Source organism: Trachinotus anak, unplaced genomic scaffold (assembly GCF_046630095.1).
Source record: "Trachinotus anak isolate AG129_WGS33_773 ecotype Australia unplaced genomic scaffold, CSIRO_AGI_Tana_v1 ptg000026l, whole genome shotgun sequence".
Classification (NCBI taxonomy): Eukaryota; Metazoa; Chordata; class Actinopteri; order Carangiformes; family Carangidae; genus Trachinotus; species Trachinotus anak.
In genome coordinates this window covers 3,333,385-3,357,570 of record NW_027273877.1, presented here as the reverse complement: position 1 = coordinate 3,357,570, position 24,186 = coordinate 3,333,385, and the positions used below count along the sequence as shown (strand labels likewise).

The 24,186-nt window shown below is 39.2% G+C and overlaps 2 protein-coding genes across 6 annotated transcripts in view; one reads left to right on the top strand and one right to left on the bottom strand.

The window, feature by feature from the left end:
- The window catches only part of LOC139609760 (epithelial cell-transforming sequence 2 oncogene-like), a 75,812-nt gene that overhangs the window by 28,646 nt on the left and 22,980 nt on the right, over window positions 1-24,186 (bottom strand). The window contains exon 22 of one of the 3 annotated variants that reach the window (XM_071464721.1): window positions 3,801-3,925. The exons of the other annotated variants lie outside the window; for them this stretch is intronic. The gene's annotated coding sequence lies outside the window, so the exon portion shown is untranslated. Of the gene's footprint in view, window positions 1-3,800; window positions 3,926-24,186 lie in introns of those variants that run through there. 3 annotated transcript variants of the gene reach the window in all.
- The window catches only part of filip1l (filamin A interacting protein 1-like), a 63,963-nt gene that overhangs the window by 30,535 nt on the left and 9,242 nt on the right, over window positions 1-24,186 (top strand). Inside the window, exon 1 of one of the 3 annotated variants that reach the window (XM_071464715.1) lies at window positions 18,764-18,914. The exons of the other annotated variants lie outside the window; for them this stretch is intronic. The gene's annotated coding sequence lies outside the window, so the exon portion shown is untranslated. Of the gene's footprint in view, window positions 1-18,763; window positions 18,915-24,186 lie in introns of those variants that run through there. 3 annotated transcript variants of the gene reach the window in all.

Here is a 24,186-nt window from a genome sequence, read left to right as displayed (position 1 = left end):
CAACAGACACGGTTAATGTGATGGTTGTTGATGGCTTGGTGGCTCATTCGCCAAAAAAGATGTGATGTTTTGGCCTTTATGATTTCATAATGTTGGATTCCTCGACCAGCCACAACATTTAAATTCTACTTACACATTAATGCATCAATAAAAATCTAATATTAAAATATATAATTATGTAACATTCACAAGACAATTTGTATTTCCTTAGGAAGACTAAAACTGGAAGTCTGATGTTGCCTCTCATTTAAAATATCAGATGATGCAAAGGATGGCCAACCTGAGATCACAGGGTATTCAAGGTTATGGACAAATGACAAATATAAGGTTATGGTGATCAACAAATATGGATAAGAAACTAAAAGCAGAGGTGAGTCCATTCCACTGCTTCACACATCACCTTCATTTGAGCATCTAGATGCTCGCTATCACTCCCACATCATAGGAAAAACTGAGCGGCTACTGACCTAATTTGGGCTGGTCAGCCAACACTCCCTTTTCTGTTTTGGCCAGATAACGAGCAGATTGCTCCACAGGCTCCTCAACCTCAGGCTCATTTGTCTGAATCTACTGTTCAACAAGGTTGATGGTATTAAGACAAGAAAACTTGCCCTCCTTTGCTTTCACTTAACCTTAAAAGCTGTTGAGTTGCACAACTTTATCTATAAACGGCAGCACAATGACTTTTTCTGTAGAGTGATTTATTTGGATAATAATGTTTTTGCTCAGTCTAAGATCAATTTTAAGAGTGAAGAATGATATCCTGGTGATAAAACTTGCATTTGAGATGTATTTGTGGCCAGTAGGGCTTTTATATTATGCTTTAAACTAAAAGAGACCCTGCATTTTCTTATTTTGTCTTAATTCATGTGGAGAAAATGGACAGAGCCTTCATGTTTTCTAAACACTGCCATGCATCAAGTTACACTGAAGTGTAAATACACAAAATGTGCATGATTATAAAAGTTAATGCTGCTTGATTTTTCTCAGATTCTGCAAATAAATAAAAGCACCAGCTGCTGAAAGGTGAAAGACGTGAGCTCATACTGTAGGTTTGCTTTGGTGACTTGTGTTCTGGCCGGGAAAAAACAGATAAGCAGTGTTTGTAGGACTGTGCCTTTGAGCCAAGCATTTCCTTCTACTACAATGATAATAAAACAAGCTGTTTGCACACTGCTGTGTGAAGCAAATGCGGGCCATTTTTTCCTGATTAACATCTTTGTTTGCCTTTGTTTTGTTTTTTGTTTTTTTTAATAAATGATAGACACAAGGTGCATCAACACTTACAGATGCACAGTTTACTGCAGAGCTGCTTTGCAGATGTGCTAGTACCCACCATAGTGTAAGGAGACAGAAGCCAGTAACAAAAAACAGACACCCCTCACATGAAAGCATATTTTTATGTGTATACTCTTACCTTAAAGTGTGTGTGAGTGTCAAAATATTGCTCCACTACATCTGTAAACAGGGCGGTAATTAGGCCCAGAGAGGCGTCATTGCATGGCGTAATGTGATTACATCTCCCTGACAGAATGCAGCGATTAGACCTCACCAACCACAAGGACGTAAGACTCTGTTCGTATTTTTCCAACCTTTTTTAGACTTGTTATTGAAGAAGTATCAACCCTAAAATAGAAATTACATGTAGTAAGCTATTTCTGTAGCTCAGGTATTGAATTTGAGGATGCAACTTCTTCTAGAGCTGCTCAACTGACAAAATAGTTTCTGTTTTGCATGTCAGTCTTATAGATCTAAGTCTAAAAATCACCTTTTTGTGTCAAAGTGCAACAGGGTTCTTCCCAAAAAAACAATCAATTTCTGCAATAAAAAGTTTTCTACTGAGATTGCTTTTCTTTCCTTTAAGGGGGTAAAGGCCTGATAGTGAATACCTAAGGGTTTATGTATGGGTTTAGACAAGGTTAACAGACTTAATGGTGTCTATGCAATGGTTGTGTTTCAATCAAGTTGCCAGAACACTGGAACTATTAGTGGCATGAATATTAAGAGCAGTCGGTGACATAGTGCTTTGTGATGGCAAGATGGCACCCAAATATGAAATATAGAGTTTTCCAGTAAAATTAAGTAAGCAGCAGTGTTATTAGTGCAGTTTGATAACTTACATGTAAATGTCTGAGAGGGTTAAAAAAAAGAGCAGGAACAACTGAATGGTCAACTGGACAGAGGTTGACAAATGATTATGGTGACTGGGAATCTGCAGGAGTGATGTATGAGCTAATCTTCTATTTGTGAAAGGAAATAGCACCAAGGGTGGAGGGCTGGGGTCAAGCTGGAAAAATGCAGCTAATGTAGAGTTAGCATGACATTTCTACACTTGCTGTGAACCGTGCATGGCCTCTGCCAGAGCTGCAGACTGCCAATGATGGCGAGACTCAAATTGCATCAGGCAACAGAGAACATCCAAAGAATGACATGCAAACTTGACATTGTAGAGGATACATTTACACGCCAGCGAGGGCTAGTCTCTCCAATTTACCTTCTTCTCACATTTGTTCTAGCAGACACCTTCTTGAGTTACAGCTTGGCAGGGCATGGCAAGGGAAGCCATTTTTCGCTGCCGTCCTGTCAGGCTGGAAGGAAGCGACAGCAAGAAACTCGCACATTACGTCCTCGTAGCTGGCAGCTGCAGTGTCTGAACAATGAGCCTGTGCCTGTGCTCCTGGCCAAGTCAGTGTCGAGATAGTGAGTGAAATATGGAGGGAGGAAAGCGCCTGCCTGGATCTGCCAACTCAAATGTCTCATTGCGGTGAATGGACTATCTGGACATGCCCATGATGTATTGTGCAAAAGGGGAAAGTGAATCAGTGTGGCGACTTTTCTACCCCCAAATTTCTTTTTTAACAAAGGCAATATTACTGCTGTACTGTGGTGGGTCATTAACATGATGGATGCATGGGATATTGATGTTAACAGCCCCTATCTAGCATTTATGGGCAGTAACACACTATAATGCAGATGTAAGCAGGTTCACTACCATGTTTAAGGAGCATGTTTAAGAGTTTATTATGCCAAAACTATAAGCATCTGTAACTGATGCAAAAATAGTTAATGGATAATTGATAATGTAGCCTATATTATAGCTATAATCATATTTAATGATATACAGCATGATTACACACATGAAGAACACCTTAAGTTTAAAAACTTTGCAGATCAAAAAATGAGTTGTGGGGGAGAGTAAAGAAGCATTTAAAAACAAATACTTCAATATTAAATGTAATTATGATACATATTTAATTAACAACATCAGTAAACAAATATGTACTTCATACTACTTGTTAATCATTTTTGTCAACTTTTTATACACCAGTTACGAAAGCTTCAAGTTATGGCTGTTGACATATATCTTAATAAACATTTTAATGTTCTTATCTCTGCTCACAGTGTGTATTACAGTGTGTTATGAACAATTATTAATTGCACACTAAGGGTCAGTATTTGTCATTGGTATGGGACACACTGAAAGCAAAACTATTATTTTGGTGAATGACTGGTCATTGATATCACTTAAAGGCAAAATGAAGCACATGGAAACTTAAATACCTCACTACAGCATGTCTCCATCATCACTTTAGATATATATGAGGAGTTAGAGTTAGTTAAAGTTAAAAACTAAAAAGAAAAAAAATCCTAATTGCCAAAGCTATGGGAGATGAGCCTACTGAGGATGTTCCTGTCAACACTTCTCATGATCTCATATCCTGTTTCAGCCTGTGGGAGGAAGAGCCAGTTTAGCCAGACCTTAGGCAACGAAACTCCTCCTGTGGGACTGTATTTGGCATGATCGGTTATCTTTTATTTCCCCGCTACATTACAGTATGCAAATGCTTGTCTAAAAGTCCTTCCTCTCATTTGGAGAAGTTCACATCTCAGTACTTGTCACTCATCTTGAATGAAGGACACTGTGCTGTGTAAACAAAGCAAGCGATAGTGGGGTTAGTGTTTCATGCCACTTTTGTTGCTTTCACTTTACACCACAAAAACAGATCATCACTTAAACTGCTATTTATTTCTATTTATTGTATTTGCTATTCATGCATTGGTATTTTAATGAGAAGAATTTCAACAAGAACGTGAATTTGCATATTTCCCCTAATGTTAAACTATTCCTTTATATTGTGGCTTTGACCAGAATAATCAGAAAAACTATGAGGTGTGTGGAACAGAAAGATTGACAACAAAGCAGAGTTTTCTCGTAGAAGCAGCTGAAAAGTATAAGAAGCCGCAGATATAATGTCAGGTAAATATTTTGCCATCTATGAAACAAATCGCCTTTCTTGAGCCACTGTGTCTGCAGCCACTGTTGGGATTTTATGGGATTTATGTAAAATTGAAAATAGCTCTTGTAACTTTCTCAGGATGTTAGGAAGCAACTAATTCGGAGGTGGTAACTGCTAATTACACATGTTTATAAGGAACAGGGTTCAATTTTCTTTTCCTTGACAAAGTTTGACTAACAGAGACAGAAAAACAAAGCTGATGTTTTTGGTTACCTGTTGCTTATGAATACAGCTCCTTCTTTGTTGGATTTTCTTGTATTCAGTAATCTTACAATCTTGAACATTTATCATCTCAAAGGAATTTTAAGATGTTAGGTTTCCTACATTGTAAATCCTTGTACAAGAAAGTAAGAAGTAAATTTGTGGTTATTGTGGGAGAGAAAGAATCTCAAGGCTGACTGCTTGGTCTCGAGAAGGACATGTTGAGACTGAGGTGGTCGGGTGTCAAGCTGTGATATGGAAACCAAAATTTAAAACTTTGGGGATTGACTCTTTGGCAGGAAACAATAGAGAGCTGTCAGAGGGACCACCCCGTCCCAGTGCATCCTGGCCTTTGACAAGACTCTAATGAAACCAAGAAATAGAAGCCACGGCTGGGTTTTAAATTCCCTTCTCCCAGATCCGATGCAAGGTGCTGGAGATGATTGATGAGACCGTTTCCTGCAGGGTTATGAGACTGGAGAAAAGCTGGCACTGGTCTGTTTCAGGGTTGAGATATGAGAGTAAACATTATCTTTTCAGACACACCTTTCCCCACAATAATAATTACTGTTTTCATACATATTTCAAGGAAATGAATAAAAGCTAATTCTTATGTATCTGTGAGTAATGTGCTGAGAAATATCTTTTTATAAAAGAATGTGGAAGCAATGTTGAACAGTTTAATCTTTTATAAGCCCACCAAGTCTCTGCAAAAACACTGCAGAAATGTAATTTAACTCTCAATAAGATGCATGACTTAAAAGAAAACCGAATTCTGTCTTTTTATGGCAGGAGACGAGACCAGTGCCAAGCTAATTAATACGCCAGCGCAACAAGCCTGATGGCTCCTACCGGTTTAATAATTTATAAATTAATGGGCTGCAAAGTGTGTAGTAGAATACACTGTCTGAGCTGCAGTATCATAACAGCAAAACAAACTACATCCACCTTCCTCCGCCCAAAACTCTGAACCGCACTCTTCCTAGAAGTCATTTCCAGAGTGAAACTGTTCTTTTGATGCGAGCCCAAAACCTCAATTACACTGTATTTTTCCAAGATTAAATTATGCAGTCAATTTAGTTTTACTCAAAAATCTCCTATCCTGACGTTCTGTTGACCTGGTGAGGAGCCGGTGAGCCATGAACGGCTGGCACTTGGTTTGATACCCTTGTAACAGTGAAGGATAAAGACATCCGGGAGATTATATTTTGATGGGGCTGCAGCGGGATTTAAAATGGCCTGTGCGCTTTGCCATAAAAGATTAGAGTGATGAAATCAGACTTTTGTCATAGTCCAGAGGCTGATATCTCAGGACAAATGTTTTTGGGCTTGAATATGAGCAAATCCTCCTGGCAGTGACAGAGGTGGGGAAGGGTGGGTGGGTGAGTGGTATGACTAAAGGGTGGAAAAATGGTTTAAAGGGTCTATCCAGTTTCAGGAGCCTCTCAAGGCTTAGTGAAGTGGAAGAAAGAGGAAGTATCCATGTCAGTAAGGAGACAAGTAAGGTTGGATACTAAACCCATATGAGGCTCCTGCAAGGAGCCTAGTGTGACATAAAATGTTTTATACTTTATTTGTTCTGGTTACTCTGGTACAGTCACCTGGGTGAATTCAAAAGTCCCAATCTGAGTCCCAACAGAAAGACACTCAAATTTCATTTTACAGTATCTCTGTGCCAGAGCAGAGAAAATCTGTAAACCCTCTCCCCTCATATCACCTATAATCTGTTTAAAAGCATCCAACAATTTAAGTTTCAGCATGCCAAGGAGGAGGCACGGTATCTGTGGTTTGGAGAAAGAGCAAACACAAGAGAGAATAAATGCTATGCCTGGATCTCTCTAATTTAATGTAAGTATAGCATGAGCTCATTCCAAAGGCGCACTCTTTTTTTTTTTTCAAACAAAGAAAATTATGAGCTCACATTTCAAGAAGCCGTATATTACAGCCAGATTTATGCTCAACCCAAAATAACATAAAAATCTGATTTAGCAGCTATTCTTTTGCTCTGTTAGGCCTTGGAGTTGTTTCAGAGGGACTACACTGCATCCAAATTTTAATATTACATTTAAATGAAAGCCTTTCTGTTGCTGAGAAGGGTAAAATTAAATGCATTTTAAGGATCAAACAAAACACTGAGTTCCAGTTAAGCCCCAGCGACTGAAGCTACTGAGTGGCCAACAGTCTGAAACTGCTGTTGCATTAGAAATGGATGCATGAAGAAATTAGTTTTGCATGCCATTATTGTTGTCAGTGAAATATTATTTGACTCATTTTACATTTGCAAAACATTCTGATATGACAGCTATGTTCAAAAGAAAAATGAGAAAATGTTAAGAAATAGGGCACATGTAGTATTTTATATGTTTTATGTGTTGTATCATCCAGCAAAGTTAATAAAAAGAGAACTGTTTGGGTTTGCTTTTATGAGTCTGTAAACATTAACAAGAAAGAAATATGTTTTGGAAATTCTTAAACTTACTTTCAATGTTTCAGAACATAGGAAAAAAAGAGATGCATGTAAAGATCCATGCAACTACGCCAAGAGATGTTTCTACATATTTTAAATATCTTGTAAAACCTCTCAAGACTAGGCACCCAGCCAGAGCTAATTGCACTAAAAGAAAAATAAAATCACCATCAATCCTCATCATCACTGAAAGTCAGTGGACAAAGCTAAACCTCATAACCCTCAGTGCTAAAATGCCTCTCTGGATTCCCTCCAGATGTGAGCCATCTGTTGTGTTCAGTCACTGAGGTGAGACTAGTCGTGTCTATCCAGACGGTGACATCACCCAGAATAGAGGTGGGCTAAAATCCAACATTCAGTCCTTTCATTAATAACACTGCTGATCCAAGCCTTTCAGCCAGCCCCTCGACATGCACTAAGGTATCCCACTGGTGCACTTCATCGACATTATAAGTATTTCTGCCACGGGAAGCCTAATGCAGCCAAGAGATCTGAAAACAGCACCAATGCCCTGTACCATGGTATCCCTAACATGCCCCCTTTTCTCCACTTCCCTCAGAGGTTTCAAATTTTATGGACTGGCGTGGCATAAAGTCACGGTTAAAACAGCTACACAAGTGTGCAAATCTGACCTGTTTAATCCAGGCTGCAGGATAAAAGTTGACCAGAAAAACATTTGGAAAAGATATCCATTCACTGGCTTCAGTACAAACATACTGACATGGATTTTTTCCATTTGCCATGCTGAACATCAACCTTTGAGATTTTCACAATATTTTACAGTTAATCACTTTAGGCACAGTGTTGTCCAAATGAAATTTGAATTCTAACTTTTTATTTTTTCAAAAGAGGATAACTTTTGACATATTTGTAAAGCTTCAAGCCTCTGTCAAGCTGCCTGTGACCACTGATACAAGACAGCTCTTAAAAACATCTGTCCCTTTGTAACATTCAACATTTAGGAGAACCCACTGAGCTGTTAAGTTTGCATTAGACTTCAAAAGTGGAAGCTAGCATGCTAGGCTAAAACTGTGTTGACATGATGTGGGAGGGAAGCTATTGATGGGAAAGATTCCCATATGTCAACAGACAACTCACGATAGCAGCTGTCAGTCATTGGTCTAGAGAGTCCAGTCCAGTTGTCTTAACCAAAAAACACAAATGAAACAAGTTAAGTCAAGCTCTTTACAGCACCTAAATTCAATTAAATTAAATGCATCATTTTGTGCATTGACTAAATAACAGACAGGAGACAAAGGGATGACACACTACCAAGAAAAATATGTCTTTTAAGGGATAAAAAAGTTGCAACAACAACTACAGATGTGGGGATGACATACAACAATCCATGAGAAATTGAAGCAATGACGTGGCGGGTAAGTGGTAAGAGCCTCAATCTGCTTCTACTCACTTTAATTCAGAGTTGGAGACAATTTGAGGTCAGTTGCCAAATAATTGTTAGAATCAAAGCTTGAAACAGGAAGTGAACAGACAATAGAAAGAGTTTGTGTCCAGGATCCCAAAACCACCGCCCGGCCAGGGTCTCATCCCCACTGAGCACTCTGCAAGGGGAGTCCGACATACACTCACAGACTCAGTCCATCACAGCTCTGTCTCGCTAAAGTAAATGCAAGCGTCACACCCCACATCCCGAATCACTATCATTTACATTCCTCCTGAACACAAAGAGGTGAGCAGCCAGTGGGAGGATCCAGGGTGAGCAAGCAGCTGGCTGGTTGTGATGGAAATGGTGAGAGAGGAGCAGGAAGATAAGACGAGGGAGAGGAAAAGAACGGAGGAGAAAGAGAGGAAGACAAGAAAGGGATGGACGGGGACAGAAAGAGACAAAGAGAAGAAGTGAAAGGGAGGAAAACACCTCGAATAAAACATGTAAAGGAAGTTGTTACAATAGGCAGGGGACATTTTTGTCTATTTTTCTCTCATCAAAGTGGTATCTGGTGAATAAAGCATGGTGATTTGCACTGAAGCTCGCACTGGTCTTTACTTTGCTGTGTGTGTGATCTAAATTACAGAAATGAGTGAAATGAATGAAAAACAATGTTTTCATTTAGGTTAACACATCACTCACCTACAGTGTGTCTGTATTTGTTGTAATACTACAACACCTAACAGATCACCTGTCATTGCTTCTAATCACACTAATCCCTTCACATGTGAGCCATTATTTCTGAAAAATTATGTGTCATCTGAGGTCCCGCTCCTCTGTAGTACTAAACAGAGCCAAAACGTTATGAGAGGGTTCAAATATATGACGAATGAGGACATCTGGTGAGTTCTGTCAGGGGTGTGTCATCTACAGAGAGAGAACAGAAAGAGAAAGAACAGACAGGCTCTCAGTGATAGAGGGATCAGAAAGAGAAATTAATACAGAAAGAAAACAGAAAAAAGAAAGTAAAATACAAAATGCACATAACATAGATACATAAAGCTTCAGCTATGTATATGTTGTTAGGCCACGAATTAGTAAAAATGGTTGATTTTCTATGTAGAGTTAAGATACTGGAACAGACTACATTCCTTTCCACACTGATTATGTTGACATGAATACTCAGTGCTGTACAGTTACAGTTATTTGGATTAAACAAATGTGATTTTATGCTGCATTCACTTGAGATGGAAATTTCCATCTGCACCAAAAACTAGAAACTTTTGAAGTTTTGCCTTCAGCAGAATGTTTTACATCAAGATGGAAGAGACTTTTATTACTGTGTCATCCGTGTATGACCATATTTATGTGCAATACTACGGCCCTTGTCATTTTCACATGACAATATGTTTTTCATGTTGTTATGACATATTTACTAGATACCAAATGCTTCTGTTTTAACAACTCAAAAGGCTAGAACAAGAACTTATCTTGGCCGGCTAAACACCCTACTTAAATGGAAATTCACACACAGGATGATGTTGTTTGCTACCTAAATGCCGAAAGTGTGTTTTCATATCTGTTACGTAAACCCCTTCCTTGTCCAAATTGTTGCCTTGCAGCTCATCAACGCTCTCCTCTGACTCAAACCGACCCTGGATTTGTCCCCTTAAACAAGCCAGTGCTGAAATAGCAATGTGATGACACCCCTATCAGTGGAGTGGATTTCATGGAGGCTTTTGGATTTTTTCCATTAATGCAGTTGTGAAAGGATGACCAGATTAGGAAACCCATTTCCTGTGTTTAAAGATGCTGGACAGTGTTTGTAGATAAGTCAGAGAATGAGTAAATGAGTTGGATATCTAAGCAGGAGGGATACATAGCAGTGATGGCTGAATTCCCTCTGTTGCTGTAGGTCTAACAGAAGTTTGTTTGTCCTAACTGCTCTGTAAATGTGTGTCGGAAAGCGTGGGTGGCTAAACTGAAAACTGTATTAGCTCAGGGAGATGCTACATGCTTTTCCTTAAAACCCCCCTCCATTGGCTGGTGGTCACACTGTAATTTTTCCAGGCTGAACCGCCATTTAGATATGTATGCTCCCTCTTAAACACAGCCTCAGCACTGCTGGCTTTGAAGCGCAGTTATCTTAAACTGTGTAAATACACCCTTTGTTTTGGTGCAGGCTGAGGGGCTGATTAGGACAGAGGTGAGGCTGGGGTGTGGATGTTGCCCCTGGGAAGGCAAACATTAAGAGATTAGGCAGCGGCTGGGCTGTTAGTCAAATGCCTGCTTCACCCTACTTATTAATTACTTTGCAAACCCATATAGAGGCTGGAGCATCATGAGCTGTGAAAATACAGCTTTTATATCTCAAAAGAATAGATTAACAGGAAGATCTAAAAGCACACAGGTGGGAAAAATGGCACTGAGCGTTTCATCCTGTCTGACTTGATGATTTGAGAAAGCTCAGCTCCTTGAAATCTGACTAGAGAGCAGCTCTTGCAGATCAATACTAATCCATCAGGAAACCATCAAAGAGTCTCCGGAGGAAGATCTACGCTGCTCACTTGACAGCTGCACAGATTAGAGTGTGTGTACACCTCCGCTCTTCCTGTGAATTTGTTGTCAAGCTACAAGACCCATGTCCTATTGTGTAGCTATTGTCCTTGTTAGAGTTGGGTGTGAAGTCTAATGAGAGTCTGTGCAATACGAGTTACCCTACTGAGAAATAAGAGATCACAACTGAATCATTATTATACACATTATATTCTAACAATCCAATTTTATATAGTTTATAGACTTAAATAATATCCAGTTTGAGCAGTTTGACCAAAATGAATACACACATACATACACACACACACATCTGGAACATAATGGGTGGTGTCGATGACAGCTGCTTTGTGTGGGCAATGAAATATCAGCAGCTGGGACTGATGGAGCGAAAGAGGTGTCTCATACATGATAATTTTGTGTCAGTTGTTGCTCATTTCTATTTGCCAACCGTGTCTCCTAGAAATGAAATGTATATGGTAATAAATTGTTTTTCCCAGTTATGTTGTAGTGACAAATTCAAATTCAACAAAAGCACTTTGGTTAAGGTTAGTAAAACCTGTCATTTTGGTCGTATCTCAAGTCAGCGCAGATTTTTCTGTATTGAACCAGACCATGCTCCTTCCCTAACCTTAACCTGAACTAATACACCTGCGACTAACCAGATATATTATTCAACAAACGTAATAAAATGTAAGCTGGTCAGCATTGCATTTCCTGTTTATTAGTTGTATATGAAGGTAATTTCTCACAGACGCGGTTGCATTTTCATCTTTTTCAAAAGTTTCTGATCTGAAATGGTCCTGAACCACATGTGAGGACGTCTGTGTCTGCAGTCTATGATACATTATGTAAAGCCAGCCGGTGCCAAGCTCTTGCCATACTGTACATGTAATTGCTGGTGGTTGATGTGTGGCCTTGGGCCTTTGAAATCTACCACATTTGTGCAAACAGTGATCGCAACATCCTCCTTAAGTGTTTGCGATTTACATCAAAGTCCACAGTGCTGGAGGGGTAATGATTATCAGCTGTACCAATTGAGGGCAGCAGACACACGCCTGCTTTGTCGACTGCACACACACAGACACACAAACTTCTGCACACCTCTCTTAATTTCTCATTCCCAGTGTGACCGTTTGTTAGACAATAGCTGTTGTGAGTCTGTAAATTACAGCCTGTCTGCCTCATCCAGCCCTTCAATCTGTAGCTGCATGATTGATTCCCGCCCATAATCTTATATCACCCCATGGTGGGATGACGTGTTTCATTCGTTATGCAGTTGGGTACAGAGAACTATTTGTTCCTATCACTGGAGCTGACAAAGATAAACAAAAGATTATCCTTTCACGAACTAAGAAAAATGAGCTATTGTGTACCTTTACCACGCTAAAATAGTTTGTCTCAATGAAGCCATGGTTTGTCATTGTTAAAACGTCTCTTATCAAATTCATTTCTTTTACACATCCTCACCAGAAATGGGGAGGGCTGTGTAATGAGCTTATTGTATCTGTTGTTAATGGTTTCATAGATTTGTTTTCTAATCATATGAAGTGGAGCTGAACACAAACAAAAATCTTGAAATCTAAGTGAAAAAAGTGAAGAACTCGATGGGTGTCCTGAGGATACATGGGACAGTGAAATCCTTGTTATGTAACAGTAAAAGTGAATAATGGAGACAGACACAGACACTCAGACTCAACAGAAAAGAACATGTTTGGATTTTTTGTTAGTCTAATATTAATAATGGTAGTTGACTAATCTGTAAAATCTCCCTAGAAATACGTAAGTTTGACAATTTTCTTTTTTAAAGGGAAGAACTTATCCAGATTTTATTCTAAGTCTGAAAATAAAAGTTAAATCCTTGTTAACATTCACATCAAACTTAAATGAAGGAAAATCTAAAAACTTCTGTGAGTGAAGCAGCTGGAGAAGAAAAATAACCCAATAAAATCCTGAAAGGTCAAGGTCGCATCACCTTACTATCATTCTCATGTTTCATTAGTGGGACAGACACACAAACACATTCTTGTACACACTCCTCGTGCAAAGGTACAGACATGGGGTGCATTGACTATATTGACTACATAACTAAAGCTAGAATAAAGGTAAAGTTGCGTAAAGAGAAGAGATGCAATAAATAAAACAAGAGAATGTAAGTTAAAGAAGGAAAACACAAACACAGATGAGTCAAGTCCACCTTTAACAGCCAATTAGAACTATTTGGACTCTATAACATGTCATCACAACAATAAGCAAAAGGTCTTCAGCCAGAGAATGGCCATAAAACCAGAATTTTGCCATAAAAGGCCAGCAAATGTCCACATGAGAGTTTTTAGCCTGGCAATCAAAATCACGTTCCATTTTAACAGTGGAGCCCATGCTGAGGCCCAGGCTGAGATCTGAAACAAGAGACAGACAGAAGAAAAAACATAGGTGGTGGATAAAGACAGAAACACTGTGAAGGAGAGAGAGAGAAAGACATGAGAGAGGGACAGTGGATAAAAGAAAAACAAACAGAAAGAGGAACATGGAGACAAAGTCATGGTTGGATTAAAAGAGACAGAATTCCAGCAAGAGATAGAGACAGTCTTGGAGAGAGAGAGAGGAGGGAAGGAGACATATGGATTTGATTACAAGCCGATGATGTCATGTATGTATGTCAGGTAATCAGCCCCTGGGCTGTGCGTATCGCACAAGCATGTGCGTGTCAGCGCTGAGTGTACGGGGCAAGACCAGACCTCGTCTGCAACGGCTGCAGAGAGGCGGTTTGTCTGATGTGCACCAGAAATCACACCAAATCACACTAAATGCAGAGGGTGAGTGTGTGTCTTTATCTCTGACTGTGTCTGGTTGTGCAGCCTGCAGACAGTTGATCAGATCATTAACTCACACATTTAGCTATAGGGCAAAAAAAGAGTCAGACAGACATGCATTCACTCCTGTAGCTCTCACACAGGTAGGAACACTTATTACACTCTGCGATATCTCTCGTTTCCATCTGGTTTCGACATTAATGGTTTTCAAGATTCATGCTTTGTATCAGGTACCAGCCAGCGCACATGCACACACAAATGTGCAGCTACAAACTCTAACATGTGTGTCTTTGCCTGAACGCATTTGCAGCACTTTAATGTGCTCAGATGACAGCTGTACTTTTCGTCACATGTAGCAGGAGACTGTGTAAGTAACAGAAATCAAGGATATCTCATATCATGTGTTCACACACGTAACCCTAACAGTAGAGGTCAAGTCTTTGAGGTCTAAGCAAGGATTCAGACCAAATACAGTCCCTTGTATTGGTGTGAACATGTTGCTACAGAAACAACCCAGAAAAGTTCAGAAAGTTTTCCATAAAATCTGGAAAAGAAAATGCAAATTAATTTGTTTCTGGTTGCAAATGTTAGGTTGTGGGTTGATATTAAACCATTGCAGAAAAAGATGAGCAATGAGATGGAGCACCAGTCCAACCTCAAACAGCCAAAACTGTGTGGGAAACAATGATGGAAATATGACATTTATGCTTTATCAATTGCTCCACTGGGATCCGACATTTTCATCTGCTGCCATTTTTGCATCTCTCCAGTGTCACAGGAGCTATGAGGTCTATGAGACACCACATAACAGTTTCATTTCAGCCTGTGTCTTGACAATTATGAGGTAAACTGTAAAATGACACCATTCATTCATGTTGCAAAGTCATCTGCCAAGTATGCATGGCCTGTTTAGTGCATTTCAGGATGTTGTTGTGCTAAAAGCTGATCTTGGCTCTACTTTTTTCTTTTTTTAGACAACTTGTTTTTTTCCTTTAAAATAGTTTTTTGGCACTTTATTTGACAGCAACAGTGTAGGTGCAGACAGCAAACACGAGGAGAGAGAGAGGGTTATGCCATGCAACACAGGTCCCCAGTAAGAGTCAAACTGGAAACTTTGCAATTATAAGGTAGGCATTTTAACCGCTAGGCCACAAGGATGCCCTGAGGCAGCTTTTTTTAAATGTCGGTCTGAAAACAGCCTGAGAAAGCAGGTCACAATTGAAGTGGGACTAGTTTTTCTAATCACAAATCATCTGCTGCTTCATGAAGCAGATGCATTCATTCATTCATCTGTGTAGCTCATGTTTTGTCATTTGTACTCTTGGAATTTCCAGCTCTGAAGAACACGCTGAAATGCCGGAAGATCGTGCCTCTGGATTTAACAACTGCCTTCCCGAACCGCACACGTTGCTCATCCAAACCAAATCCCAAACCTCTGCATTCTTCGGGGTATTGTCAGCATTATAGTCATCCCACGGAGGTTACATAATACATCTTCACTTCCCCACTATTTGTCATTTGGCAGAGGCTTGTCACAGCAAACATGTTTGTGTGGCCTGCTCTTGTGTTTGATCCCTGACATCTGTTTCAAGTGTACAGTACTCAGGGGCCCGAATATGTCCAGATCCAGAAATAGAATCTAATTTTGGATGACCGAATTGTTTGTTCCAAGAACAAACAGTTTGTTGCAGTAAAAAGGGGAGAACACAAAAATTAAATACATCATAGTTCAGAGCTGGAGCTCAGTGGGCAGTTGTTGGACTCTGTGACTCTGAATCTGCAGATTGTGAAATGTGAAGAGCGTTTTAAATTGTATGCAATCAATCCTTCTTTACCCAAGTGTGCACTACAGTTCACCAATTCCCCATAGCCTTGTGGCAAAGCATTACAGTGCTACTTAAAAGACTCTAGAGCGTTTCAGAGTAAAGTCTCTGCAGAAATCAAGTGGACACAGGAACTGGTCTCTCTGAGGAGTGAGAGACAGAGACAGAGTTGAGACTTCAGTCTCAGCAGGAAGCTCAACTGCGCTGTTCTGGTTGTGCTTCCAACTCCTCCAGCCTCTAAACCTCTGGCCTTTAGCTGTCAAAAACACATGTGACAATTACCATATGGTGCTTAAAGAAAATATTCAGTCTTTTCAATATCAAGTTTAAAACTTGAACTATTTTCCAAACAAAATCAAACTTGGTGTGTTTACACGGGCAACCTGGTGAGTTCCTGTCCAAAAACAAATGGTATCCTTGGCTTCTATCAGCGCTGTGAGCACAGACTGGCCATCCAAACTTTTTCATACAGCCTCATTCATTGTCTTCCAACAACAGCCTCCTCGAATTGGTCAAAAACACCATGATTAATTGCAGTTTTTTTTTTTTATAAATAAGTCGTCCGGACACATGTTTTCTGTTACTTTTTTTAGGAATTTGCAAGTTGTGTCTGGCTCCTGCTGCGACACATGAACTCTGCTCCATCTGCCACTAAACCAACAGACTGCAAGTCACAGTGTGTATGCTGGCATTCGTTGTATTCGTCAGCAGTTTACCAAATCAAATTTTGCTTGGAAGACGCTGTTGGTCAAAGATGGGAGATTCCTGTTTTACATTTCTGGACTTAATAAAGTTGTTCAGATGTTGGTGACTCAGTGTAAAGTTGACTCAATGTGAACACAACGTGAACACACCAGCCTCATTTCCTATCAGTATTATACGTCTGTTGTGTAATTACATCTTTTAAAGCCAGACATTAATGACAGTGGAAAAGGGACAACCAGGCACTTGTAATTGTGCAAATTGAAAGGAAGGGTCATGAAGTCAGAATAAATGACGTGCATCGATTGACCACTTACAATATGTGTGTTTAATCTGCATCCTTGTGTTGGTCAGATATGTACGACATGTTTTTATTTTAACATAAAAGTCCTGCTGAGTGCAGCTTTAGATTAATCTGGGCAAATCTCCAGCGTGGTTGGTAAAGCTCGTAACATTTAGTAACAGTGACCTCAGCCATTGTGAAGCCATGACATATTTTATTTAGCGGGCAGGAGACAGGAAGAGTCTTGCCCTTGTTATTCTCTTACACTGCTGGGATCACTTATAACTGCAAAGTGCTGCCCGAAGCGTAGTGACAGAATGCACTTGTTTTTACAGACTGTTAGGTATATGTGACTAACTTGCTGTCTTTTTGTATGTCGTATTGTATGTCATACATTTTCGCCTTACACCAAACATGAGATTGTTCTTGCACCATGTTTGTCAGGAAGTATTAAAGTCACTTGCCCATATGTTTGTGCATCATGCAGTGTCACCAGTCCTATTGTTTGAATAAACAGGGCACATTTTTCTCACAACAATAGAAAAACCCTGAAAAATCTCTATAAAATTTGCTCCCATCATATGATAATTGGTGACGCACAATGTTGAGACTAGTCACCAGCTATAGTCAGAGAAATGTATGAGTTAGGTAAGAGCAATCTGATAATGAAAGTTAAGACTGAGGCATTGTGAACTGAACAATGTGCCACTGATAAAGAGAAATGTGTGCCGGCTTAAACTATGATTATACTCCCACATGAAAATCCATTGTTTTGTTTGTATAGCCATTAGCTTAAAGCCACTTTTACACCCACAGGTAAGATGTTTAATTATCCAACCCTCACCTCAGATATTCTCACAGTGTTTGCTGCAAGATACATAACAGTAGTGGAAAGTAACAGTACTCAGGTATAGTTTTGTGTTACTGTTACTATTTTGTCCCACTACATTTCAGAAGGAAAGTTGTACTGTTGTACTCCATTGACATTGTTTGACAATTCTAATAACTTATTAGTTAGCAGCTGAAGATTTTATACATAAAAAAACCTGACCACTTTATAATGAAACTGAGTTAAAATTAGCTCCATTACAACCACAGCTGCAACATGTAAGGGCCGCTCACATGCTGAGGTATTATGAGCATTGTTCATACTTTGGGTAATGCGTTTATTTGCTTTCTTGCAAAGACTTACATGAAGAGACAGATACCACTCTCATATCAGTCTGTTGGATATGAAAGGGAAGCCAGGAGAAAGCTAGCTTAGCTTAATTTAGTGTAAAGACCAAAAACAGACAGAAAGAGCTTGCTAACCACCACCTCTAACTCTCACTAATTCATAGAAAAACCAAAGTGTAAAAGTGACACACGGTTTGCTTATTTCCCAAGTGTCAAAGTGTTCCTCTAATATAAAGTAATCATTTCTCATGCACCTATGCCTGTATAAAGACATAATGTACCAAATCTCCCTGTGAAGAGTTAATGGTATTAATACTAGAAATAATTTAAGGACACTTGCTGAGAGAATAGATACATTCCTGGAAACAAATCAGCCATTATGTGCACAAAAACAACAGTTCGAAACACCCTAATAATGATATGAGACCAAGTATTTTTTACCTTGAGTTTTACCTTGATGTTAGCAGTGTTAGCATTCCTTACTGAAACTATGTAGGCACTCCAGCAAGTAGGTATTGGCACTCAGCAACAGTATATCTAACAAACCATTTGAAACCAGTCAAACTGTCAAAATGTCAGGGGTGTGGGCTGTAACTACACATTTCACATGTCAGAGATACTGTATGTGTTACATGCCTTGTCTTGTTCTTCAGTTTTGGTCTCAATTACAAATCCTCATCCAAGAAATTCTTATTAACATTGCAAGCTGATTCTTTTTTCCTCCCTCCTTGGCTGAATAAATGACCTAAGTTGACAAGAGCCAGAAGGAAATACTGTAACTTGAACTCCTCGTCTCTCCTCACCTACTTCCCTGCCTCCGGAGCAGTGACAGACCGGGCAGATATTTCACACATTACATACGTCAACAAAAACCTTTCCCTCTCCTCTGCCACATCCTTTAGTTAAACAGTTTCTTCAGGAGACTCGCTCAAACACTAAGACACGAACACACCACACACTCACACAAACGAGCAAGCACACCCCCTTCTTGCAAGCCTCTGCAATGCAAAGCTCCATATAAGGACATGTTGATGATGTAATGGTCCATAGGCAGGGAGCACATCCCTTATTGTTTGGTCTGACTGCAGGAATGCCCACATTACAGCTACTAAGAGAGTGAGACACACACACAGAGGAAGAGTTGAGGGTCGGGCGTTGTGCGGCAACATAATGAGCTTATGGCAGTGAACCTGGGAAAGCCTTTGGCACAGGTAGGCAAACTGAATATTATTATAAAACTCTGCATTTGAGGGAAAAAACTTTCAAAACTTTTACAAGAGTTGTCGATCACTTCATTGGCTTGGAAACCTACAGAGTTGAGAGTAGCATCATTTCATGCTGGTGTTCTTGTGCACTTAGAAATAGTACGTCTCATAATGTGTTTTTAATTATACTTCTCTTGAGCTTAAGAGTTAATATTTTTTATGTATTTACTGTAAATTACTTATGAAAAGTTTAAAACCACTGGTTTAAGACGTTAAGACGTTTAGAATAATGTTTTTCCAAGTCAGCAAAAACCCACACATCAAAAGTATCTCAAGGAATTTTTAACAAAATCTGAGGAAGTTCAAGGTTTAAATTCTTTCAAATGTATGAAATTATACATAAACTGTGGCGGGAACCTTAATGTCTCAAAGCAAGGGAGTGTAACTCATCGGTTTAACTTCTCTTTCATTTAATTAAATATTACATACCCCTAAAGCAATGCTGACACATTTTGATTCATTATTCAGAAACTGAAGAAGTAGCTGTACTAACATGCTTGCGGAGAAGTCGGACACAGTGATCTGCCATTGCAAACTTGACCGGAGAGATTAACTGTTTAAACAGTGGCTTAAATCTTATTCACAGAGGGAAGAGGTGTTAAGCATGTCTTATTACAGACTATGTAATATCAGTGTTCAGGGATCTCTCACATAATTGCAGAAATAGTGATGACTTAGTTTCACACAAGATACTAAAAATTAATTATGTGATAATAGTTAGTTTTTTTAGCATAAAACCCAGGAGTTATTTGTTATTTTAAGCTTTTAAGAACATTTGGAAGCTCATTACTGTCAGAGGAATCTAGTTCTTTTCTTTCCTGTTAGACTGTGGTTGTGGAAATCAATGCAAAATCCTGTTTTAAATATGAGATATAGAACAAATGACTCTTACAATTATAACTGCTTTCATGGAAGTTAATTACATCATTGAAATGAAGAATTATCTCAAGACTTAATTGCAAAAAATAGCAGCTATGTTTTAAGGACTGAATGTGTGGTATTTCAATACTGAATGGAAGGTTTCAAATAGCAGCACTTCCATAATGTATATTCAGGATTATGAAAATATAATCTAATTTATTCCCACATAAAAACATATAAAGTTTTAGAACAGTCAAATCCACACCTCTTGGTAACACACCACTCCATTAAGCATACTGCCACAGCCAGGAAGTTAATAAATATCAGTGCTACATATTTTACACATGTTGATTGTGCTCTGGGGGCATATCACTTAGCCTGTGTGGACTTAAAATACAGTCCATGCACTGCATTAATCAGCGTCCTCCCTTCAAACTCTGTCACACAGGAGGGCATTCAGCCCACCATCCACAAGTCTCTGTTAAAACAGAGGTGGTCATGTGTGTATGCACATTGGTCTGTACATATATAACCTAACCACTTGTGGTTAGGAAATGGCACAGCAGCAGTGACATATGGAACTTGCAACACAGCTTTAAGCAGCGGGTGAGCCACAGTTTCCAGCTTTGGGAGCCACGTACAGAGAGGGAAGCCCTCTGTAAAGCTGTAATGTGTGCTGGTGTGGCTAGATGTGACTCCCTTGAAGGTTTCCTTTTCTTTTTAAATGGCATTTTTGTTAGCTTGCATTTGAGGGTAAGTCAAAAATACATTTGCAACAAAGCCAGAAACAATCCTGTAAAGATATCCACTTTAGCACCCTAACCCACCGAATCACTCTGTGCAACCCATTTTTCCATGAAACATTAACGACCCACAGTGGTGATCATGCATCCGTTTTCAGGGGAAACCAGTCCACTATTGGTGCCTGTTGCAAAAGTTGGACAGGCTGCAGAGTGGGTGGTAAGGTGCCTTGTAATGTTGATAGCCATGAAATGGTTATGTCACCAGCTTTATTTGCAGCACTACTACAATTTATTCCTCCAAAATAATGTTCTTTCAAGCTGTACGGATGTCTGCATGAAAGGGTTGCTTTCTCACAATGAAATGTGGACGAATGTTCTATAGACCAGCTGTATTATTTGTGCTCCCTAAACACATAAGGCAGCTGCTTCTAGTGCCTCATATTAGATGGCGAAAGCTGATCAGTTGAGTTACGACTACTCATTAAATGTGGTTGGTCCCCAACACGAGTTAAGGGTCAGCTGCAGGATTATACTTTTTCACCTAAGGTCACTACTTCTATCGCCCCCCCATCTATATAACATGGAGACTTGCAAATCTGCACTAAATTATATCTAACAACAAAAATGGTCTCAGATGTGGCTATGTTGGCCAAATACCCTCATCTATGTGTGTGTCCTTGATGAGAAAAAATTCAGGAATAGATATGGATCAACATTTCCTTACGTACCACAAAGTGCACTGGGAACAGAACAAAATAGTCCCATGGAGGGCTAAAAGTGATTTCACTGGTGTGAGGTGAGCAGTGTGTTTTGAGCATATGAGCCATGCAGTTTCCTCTCAAAGGTCCTGTCTTTATTAATATAAAGTGCCCTCGCATACAGTATCCAGCTCAGGACTTATAGGCTAAGTATTTTAAAACAGAGCGATAGGCAAAGTTTCCAGTCCTACTAGGGAACAAAGTACATTTCTCTTTCTATTTTGGCTGATGACATCACAAGAAAAACAGTGGGGACTGAGATAAGAGATTGAATAAACAGTGATTACAGGCAACAGGCTGGTTTGCAAGAAAGATGTCTGCTTGTTTCACTCAACAACGCACTGCTTCCACATATACAATCCACTTAAGGAAAATGTAATTTTTCAACACATGCAGGTTTCTAGATAAGACATATTTCCTTAAATGACAGTCTTTACACTTACACATCCAGAGTCCTTGAAAAAAGTATGAAACATGATTAAAAAATGTTATCAACAAATTCTAAGAGCCAGGATATAACAAGGGCAAACTTTAAGTCAACAAAGCTAGAAAGCACCTGGAATATTCACAGACCTTAAAACACAAAAAGGATCTACAGTAGTTTTTGGTGGGACTTGAGTTTGGTTACAGCACCTTTTAAAAACCAAAATGCTTAAAATAATGCAATAGCAGCCCTGTTAACACAAAATATCAGTGGTGGAAGTAGTACTCAAATCTTTTTCTTTAAGTACAAGCTGGTGACAATGGAGCTGACTCTGACTGCTATATATACTGCCTGGTAGCCATATTTATAATAATGTATCATGATTTATTAGTTAGATTAGATTGTATTTTGCATTAATAGTATGGATCTGTGGTGAAACTATTAAATAAAGATGATAAATTAATGTAGTGGAGTGAAAAGTATAACATTTGCCTCCAAAATGTGGTGGAGTAGAAAGTGATACAAGTGATACAGAAAGCGGGTTTCTCACGTAAAAGTACTATAAAATTGTACTGAAGTACTTGAGTAAATGTACTCACTGACTTTATGTCTCAGGCTGCGCTGACTGTCATTTTGTTCTTAACTACTCCACTGAATGGCATATCACTGTGAGAAATGTATTTTCCATTTTATCAGGAAGGAGTATACAGAAAAAAAAGAGCTTTAGCAACATTTCCAGAAAATCTCATGATGATGATTCATGATCGTAGTACATTCGCTTCTTGAAACATGGCCGCAACAAAAAACCCTAATCCAACCAAACCACACTGATAATGAACTCTTAATTATTATGCATACCCTTATAATATTTTACTGGGTGTTGCATTGTCTGGATCTAAGTCCAACACATGGATCCAGTTACATGTGTCCCCCTACCCGCCCCCGCCCTTTAGCAGCTACTGAAGAAAGAGAAGACATATACTCTGGTGCTGAGAAGTGACCCACCCTACCACGCTTACATCATGGCCCACAATCCCAGTGTACATGTGGAATTAGTGATCCCTGAGAGTGTGCATTTGTGTGTGTGGGGGGATTTCTGTATAAACTCTCTGGGGCTGTAATTGCCTTTGGAAGCAGGGGGAATTCCTTTAAATGTATAAGAAAAAATGGGGAGGGTAGGTGGTGGTGGTTTTGGTAAGGAGGAGGAGGGTTGGTAGTAGAGGAACCCCTTAATTAAAGGATTGTTCCATGCCAGTGGGCCATCTGTGTGGAAATGCCTGGCAGCTGCACACGCAGCAGTCATAACATCCCTCCCCTTGGGGCTGTAGACACTTTGACCCGGTAATGTATGTATATACCAGACGCACTGACCCCGGCTGCACACTGTACTTAAAGCACTGCATCCAATGGCACATGTGTAATGTACCTTGACATCATTTTACCACTTTGTACCTCATCTGGGCTTCATTTATATAAATATAAGACACAATTAGTTGTGAAATATAAATATTACATATGCTATGCTGTCAAATTGATTTTTTACCTGATTGATACTGGTTTTTGTAGACTGTATATATCAGTTCTGACAGTAATTTATTAAATGTTTATATACACAAGAGAAATGTTGCTTACATCCAGTCTGAAACAAATACACATAACTTGAACTCTGTGTGTCTCACTTTATTTCTTATCCATGTACAAGGCTGTGCCTTTTATTTATTCTCTGACTTGCACAATGTCACCATTTCCTCTCTACAACATGCATTTAGTCACAGTAGCAGTCTATGAGCATATTAACCACTTGAATACACAGTTTATGTGTGGTTAAGTACGTTAGATGGAAGAATGCTGCAGATTACCATAAAACACCAATAACTTCATCAAAATCCATCCTGGTCAGAAACATCCCCATATTTTTCTAATTGTATGTCACACCTTTTTTGGAGAGATCATTTTCAGAGGTCAACGTCAACACTTGGCTGTTTGTCAGTCTTTCCCCCTAATTTCCCAGAGGACTTAACAGGTCTTATGATACAGCCTTGAATACTATGGAAACTTTTAGAAATTCCCTGATTGTTAAACTGAAGCCTGAATATTTACAGCAGTAACTCAGGTTTCCAAACCATATGAGAATTAGTTGGCAACAAGGCAATGAAAAAAAATGAACCACAGGTATTTCAGACTACCAACCTGAGAGAGCTAAAGTAATGGTTTTTTATGATGTGTTAAATTTTCCATGACATAAAACTTTTAGTCCTCCTGAAAAACGCAGGGAAAATAACAGTGTTTATGATGTGTCATTGCTTGGAGTGGGCCCAATGGAGAATGACAGTGGGTAGAGTGTAGAGTTTCTTAAGCACCTTTAACATAAACCAAAACCAAAAATAATGAAACTGAAATTTTAAGTTTTACAATGATTTAATTTTACTGGG